Consider the following 7,225-nt stretch of genomic DNA (forward strand, 5'->3'; position numbering starts at 1 on the left):
AACGGGCTGAGGCGCCGTCGGTGGCGGCGGTAGCGCGGCGCGGCGGGGACGCGGCGCCCGGGACGCCGGGGGGCGGGCAGGACCCGCCGAGTAAGGGGCACCGCGCCTCTCGTCCGTACCCGCGGGCAGCGCCCCGGAACGGCTCGGCACGACTGGCACGGCTCGGCACGGCTCGGCCAGCCTCTTGGGGGGGGCGGTCAGAGCGGGGCGGCTCCTCCGTACCGCGCCCAGCTCGGCGCCCCCGGCCCCGCACAGCCCCCGCGCTGCCCGGCCGAGAGGAGAAGGCACGGCAGCCCCAGGCGGGCGTCCATCCCCCCGCCATGGCTGGCTGTGCCTTGGCAGGCAGTGGGGCGGTGGTGGGAGCACGTAGGGAGGGTGCCAGCCAGTACGCCCGAGGGGAGCGACGGCCACCTCTGGGGCTTGCCTTCTGCTTAGCTTTGCCTGAAGGACGGGGGAGCCCCGGTCCCGGGAGAAACCACCCTGTGCGGAGCACCCTGGGGCAGCAGGGAGCCACTCCCCGTCCGAGGGCCGCAGCCGGGGGGCGCGGAGACGGTCCGGCCGCCGAGCTGAAGTTCCTTGACACCGGGAAGCGGCGAGGCCCCAGAAGAGCGGCCGGATTTACACCGAGTGCCACATCCTGCGTTATTGAACAAGACACGCTGCAGTAAAACACATAAGTAGACAAATCGAGAGAATCCATTTAGAACGGTTAACACAGTCTGACTCGCTCGCAAGCACACAGTGGGGGGAGACAATTTAATTTCCCTCAAATCCATCCGAAGATTTTTATGTTCAGATTGTTGTTTAGGTGGCATGAAAGGGTTCTTTAAAAGAGAAGGAGAGGGGGAAACATTTCGAGGCTCTGGCCATTGGCCTGTATTCTTGTGGCTCCTCGATTTTCGTGTTTTCTAAGGCCAGACTGGGAGGGAGGGGAGGATGAGAAATACACAACTGCGCTTACAAATACGTATGTGTATACAAAAAGAAAATGTGTTTGTGCGTTTCTCTGTGTGTGCATATACATATATATACACTCACACGTGCGTGTGTTTTTCTGTCTGCAGAGAGAATAGATGCTGACTCTTCTTAAGCTAGGCAGAGTGAGCCAATCCAAAAAGTCTTTACTCGGGCAAAACAGCCACTGAACGTAATAGCAGGTTATTGCAAACCTGTCTTCGTACTTATTAATCGTCCAGATCAAATACATTAATGGATATGGAGAAAGAAAATAGGCTGAGATCCGTCTGTCGTCCTTTCAAGGGCAACGAAAACGCAGCACTGACACCGGCTCTGGAGGCACCAGCGTGCTCCGTAACCTGGAGAGAGGGAGGAGGTGGGCCGGGAAGCGAGTGGGTAAGAGGAAAATTGCCGTTGTCAGGAAAACTAAACGTAATTTTAGGTGGCCCACATCCGAGATGAGTAAATAAGCCATGGATCTTCTTTGCCTCCGTCTGTCTCCGGGGCTATTGTATTCCCAAAGAAACGGCGAGGGCAGGCGAGTGCCAGCCCTGCACGTGCGGGATGACCCAGGGGACAGAGGCGCGGGAACAGGGGCTCAGCCTGTCGGCGGGCCGGAGGCGCCGGGCCGCCCTGGGTCTCCCTACCCCCTCTCCTCCCGGGGAGGGGGCGGCGAGGGGGCGGCGGTCCCTCTCCCCCAGCCTGGCACACCTCTTTCCAGTTTAGTACAAACCTCGCGGCGCAGATCCGCTTCCTCGGGCTCCGACGGGAGTGTCGGCGTCCTCCGGGGGAAACGCACCGGGACGTGCAGAGGACGGTGTTCCGGGGTGGGGGGCGCAGGGGGGAAGACACCACACCACACCACCAAAACTGTCTCTACATGCCCTTCACTTACACAGATGTTTGTACGTATCTCCCCGCACACACCAATTCTGTGCAGCTGCCCGGTGCGTGCGCATCTGTGCCCGGGACTTTTGGGGGGAGCGGGGAAGGCTCTCCAGCTGCTCTCTCCGCTTAAGCCCTTGCTGGCTGCTCCCGACCCCGGCGCTGAGTGCCGGGCAGAGGATGCCCGCTGCGGCCGCCGAGGGCAGCGGGGCGGCCCCGGCGGGGCGGGGGGCGGCGGGAAGGAGCCGCGGGGGTGCTGCGGGTGGCGAGGAGCGGAGGCGGCCCGCTCGCCCAGCCTCGCAGCCGGCCGGCTGCCGAGGCCGGAGCGCTGGGAGCACGGGGAGGCAGAGGAGGGATCCCGCTCTCTCTTCCGGCTATTTTCAGAGCTTGGTAGCCCGGTAAACAAACTGCTCTTGCTATCTCCTCGCGCAGATAAGGCAAGAAGTGGCTTTCTTTAATGGTATGATTGAAATGTTAGGGGTATGATGCCTCCTCGTTGGTAATACTGGCTTTGCATGCAGAGCACAATCCCATCCCTCTAGACTGCTTAGCCAAAACAGAGCGTAAACTCTGTAATTAGTAACGTGTTCCATCATTAAAGAGCCCTGCTGAGAATTTCTATTTAATAATGGTCTTAAATTAGTTATGATGGTAAATACTCATCTGGAAATTCAACATCTAAAACCATCTACAATCTGGAAATGCTCCAGTGTTGCTGTAATCTCCTGTAACACAGAAATCACTATCACGTTCAACCATCGCATTAGAAATTCGCCGTACTGTTTGGTCCACGAATATACAGTATGGATGTGTTAATTAGGTTAACCCATACACTGTCTGCTTCACAAATATTTAGAAATAAACAATGAAAGGTCCTTTTTAACACGATACAGCCGGGGAAGGGCGGGAGGGAGGGAGGGGGGTTGTATTTGACTCTCGCAGTTGGAAAGTCTTTTGTTTTCAGAGAAGGTGGAACTACAACGTCCCCGGGCCTAAGAGTTCACCAACACACACCCACGGACACGCAGGCAGGCACCCACACCCACGGGCACTAGCCACTTCGGCCACGCTCAGCAGCTCCCGGCCACACGCAGCAGCAACAGCCACGGCTCCTCTTGCAGAACGTGGCTTTTACCGCTGCCCTCCCGGCTCACTTTTTTTTTTTTTTTTCTTTCTTTCTTTTTCTCCCCTTCTAAACCCAAAATAGCTCGTTCCTTCTCTGCCGTGACCCAGCTATACAGCGGGGCTCGGCTCCGGCAATCCTTCCAAGAGAGTTTTAAAAATAGTCCAAGGAGGTGTAAGGAAGAGACAGAGAAAGAGTAAATAAATAAATTAAGGTGGCTTCCCCCACGGCTGCAAGTGGAATAAAAGTTTCTCAGATAGACTCTGATGCAGGTATAAATAAGTCATTCAGGTACACTTATCCCCACTGGGGATAGAAAGGAAAGATATTTGTAATAACAATAGAAAATCAGTAACTGAGATAGTCGGGGGTTATGGTAGGAGGGAAGTGAGGGGAGGGAAGTATATTTCTGTATTTACCTAGACGTCTAAACGTTTATCCTCTCTAGCACTAACCTTTCATGTTTAATGAATGAATCTGCATTGCAGGTTGGTGGTGTGTTTTTTTTTTTTTTTCTTCCCTCCATGTGCCGGCTAGTTTTAAATCTGCAAGCACCAGAAAGAGGCCGTGATCCCATCTGCCTATGATTCCAAATTAAAGTTCAAACGGACGGCTTACACACTGCTGATCCTGTATCATAGCCTCTCGCGACCCTTCAATTACTATGTAATAGAATTACAGTGTAAAATCCCAATAGTCTTAAAGAATGTTTTATCACAGACTGAAGAGAGAGAATATACAGACACCTCCAATGTTATTGAACTGTATTACTGACCTATTTAGATATTAAAGCGGAATATTTAGTGTTCTACAAGATATTACAAGAGCTACTTTAATCCGAAAACATGCATATGTCTACGTATATGTGTGTCCACATATATATGTGAGAGCGTGTGTGGACATTATATACATCAACTCTATCCCATCAGCGAGTGCCCACAGCCACGCTGCATGGACGTGTGTGATCACCCGTGTACGCATGTACACACACCCACGCGAAAACACCCGCTCCTCCAGGCCCGGGTGGAAATCAGTGTGTTCTGGTATACTGCCGTACTACTTTATTGTTGCCAGATATTGCTAAAGAGGTTATTCCAGTAGGAAAGCAATTTTTCCTCCACTCATTGAAAAATACTCTTTAATTGACCTTATTATTAAATGAACTTCCCCTAATGATGTTTCTATGGGGACAAAAAAGCAAATATTTGCAGTAGAGCTAAATCTCCCTCTAATAGCTGGGATTGGAATTAAAGTCAGTCACAGTCTGGCTTTAGATATTGTGAATCTTGACTTCCAGTGTAGTTTTCTTCCGTCTTTTTCGACCTGTTCGGCAAAGGACCTGCCTTCCGCAGGGACAGCCGATCCTGCCACTTCATCTGTCTTCCATCGAGGCGATTCTAACTACACACTTCCAGATATTTACATCTACCCTTTCTTTGTTCATTACTCTTTTGCATCTTTCCTCTCTTGCAGATCCCGAGGTGCCGAGCCGCTATGAAGCCTCCTGGTCTGAAAACACCTTGCTTCCAAAATAATAAAAAAAAAAGAACAGCGCTGAAAACAAAACCTCACAGACGTCCCTCCCCCAGACACAGCAACACAAATCCCTTTAGTATCATTTAATCATAACTGTGTCCCCACAGCCCCTGCCTTTTGTCATTACCGTGCCAGAAGAGAATATTTTTCGCGACCGTCGGTGATATCCTTAGTGCTTTTTCTTCCCATCTCTTTCTCTCCCCCCCCTCCACTCCACCTCCCTGCCTTCTTCATCCCTTGGTCATTTAGCAACCGGATGGTTTGATTCATTCCTCCCCTTTTAAACACCTTTTACAAACTTCTGTGTAGCGGGGCTCTCTGCAGGGTGGTGGTGCGGTTACAGGCCACGGGTGTCCTCTGCATTTTGGACTTTGTGCGTGTGCGAGTGTCACTCTGCACACCCATGCGTGTGTGTGCGCGCTCTAGAAAATGGCAATGTTTGTCCATCCTCTCCCTACACGCAGAATCCAGGCCAGTGCGATGTGGAGCTCAATAAGAAACTGCATGAATAAACACGAATAGAAAGTTGTGCTCAGCTAACCGAAGAAATCAGAGCAGTACCAGGGCACCAACGTCCACATTTCTTTTCACTTCGGGCCGGGCTATGCTAAAAATTAAGGGCAACGGGCAGGCAGATTCGAGTCCCTCGAAAAGGCGGATGTAATTGATCGGGCAGAGGGAGCCGGAGATGGTCGAAGCCCGCGCCCGGCCGCGGAGGGCCGGCGGCAGCCGCGGCCCCGCAGGAACACAAAGGACACCCAGCCGTGCTGAAGGGCTCGGGCCGGCCCTCGGCAGCGGAGATGGGGAGGGAGGGAGGCAGGCAGATGACTTCGGGGGTCTGCAGACCCCCACGCCGGGGTGCACACACGCCGGTGGAGCCGCAAACCGGAGCTCGTTGGGGATGGAGGCAGCGGTACTGCTCCACGGCGAGGGGGCGGGAGGCGGGAGCTGGGTGTAAGAGTAACATCCAAATCGCTCAGGGAACCGTCTGGTCTCGGCCCGACTTCCGACGGGTGGGGCGGGGCCGTGCCCCCGCGGGCGGGGGGCGGCGGTGCGGGACGGCGCAGGCCGGGGGAGCGGGGCCGCCCGGGCCGGCTCCCGGGGAGGCGGCGCGGTGTGCTGCCGGGCTCCGGCCATCTGCCTCTCGTCCTCCGGCTTTCGCTCAAATATTGATCTAACGCACTTCAGCTTCCGAGTAATTTCATCTTAATCAACGGCCGGGCTCGGCGCGGATAATAAACTAACGCTGGAGAGGGGCTGTCGATAATGCTCGGCCAGGGGCAGGGAGGAGGCAGCCCTCCAGTTTGGCAGGGCTCGATAGGCCCTATCTTCCCGGGACAGATGGACTTAGTGGGTGAGAAGGCTTAAACGCAGCTTTTCATAGATTTACACCTCAATCAGCCATTCAGGTTTTTAATGCAAATCCTAAAACAACATCATTTATCCATCACGGATCCTGGCTTTGAAACGGCATATCATTAGCTGCACCCTTGGCACCCCGAAACAGCGCAGGCACCGCTTCCCCCCTGGATATGTGTGTGCCTCCCCCGGCCGCCCGGCACAAAGGCCCGCTGGCTTTGGGGAGAGGCGAACACCCCCAGAGGGGCCACACCGGCCCCCACCACCGAGGCTGGGGCAGCTCGCTCCTCCGGGTTTGGGCTGGGGCTCCGGTAAAAGGGGTAATTTATAGGGAATGGGGCTGGCAAATGGCATGGGAGCGAGAGCCCTGCCGGAGGAGGCTGGTGGAGAGGGAGGCTGGAGCCTGAGGTCAGGTACGGGTGGGTGAGGCTAAAGGCGATCTCTGGCCTCCCCGAACAGCCACGGCACGGCGGGGCGATCTTCTCGAGGCTTTATCAGGGGGAAGAAAAATCCAAACCTATCAGTGTAAGGCTCAGTTGAGGTAGATTATTGCTGCCCGCTTGACGCCTTCTAGCTGCAGCTTCCAGACGCGAAATGAAGGAAGAGAAATAATAAAAAAAAAAATCCCAAACTTTCACGCCTCTGAATGCTTTCAGGTGTTACATCCCGTTAAAAATAAAGCAGGATGAGAACGGCACTCCTACCAGCGAGGAGCAGAAATATTGCGCTTAAAAACAACGAACCGACATCGAAGACCTCCTTCCTACCCAAACCCGGGGGGCACTGGAAGGGCCGGGATTTTTTCCTGTGAAGGCCTCTCCGCTCCCTCACTGCCGGGAGGAAAGAAAGAGCAGCCCAAGCCCGAGCGTGAGACTCGTGCGAGGGTGCCGGCCATTGGGGAGCCTTTTATCCCCTCCTGGGTAATATTTCTCCCCTCTAAAAGCCGCTTAGGGGAGGGGAAGAAATAAGTCCGTCACGCGACCCCCTTCTCCCACCCACGAGGAACGCGGGAACCCTATTGTCCGTGTGTTGTCCTCCCATCCCTCCAATTCCCGCCCGTGCCTGTTTCGCACAACCGGGCGTTATTTTCTTTCAACTCCCCACTCGTGCTGGCGACGGGGCAGTGACGCGGCCGGAGTTGCCGTGGGGACACCCTCGCCGCGGAGCCGCGCACTGAACGAAGCCCGCGGGGCGAGGGAGGTGAACCCCGACGGGGTGGCCGCTGCCTCGGGCCGCCCGTGTCCTTCTCCGCGGTGGCTCCCGCGGCGAAACGGAGGAGAAATCCGCCTCCCATCCCTACGCGGGTCTCCGCGGTTCGCGAGCGCTCAGCTGCCCAGCGCGGACGCTCTTTCCCGCTCCGGCCAG

The sequence above is a fragment of the Tauraco erythrolophus genome, chromosome 2 (assembly GCF_009769465.1).
Source record: "Tauraco erythrolophus isolate bTauEry1 chromosome 2, bTauEry1.pri, whole genome shotgun sequence".
NCBI lineage: Eukaryota > Metazoa > Chordata > Aves > Musophagiformes > Musophagidae > Tauraco > Tauraco erythrolophus.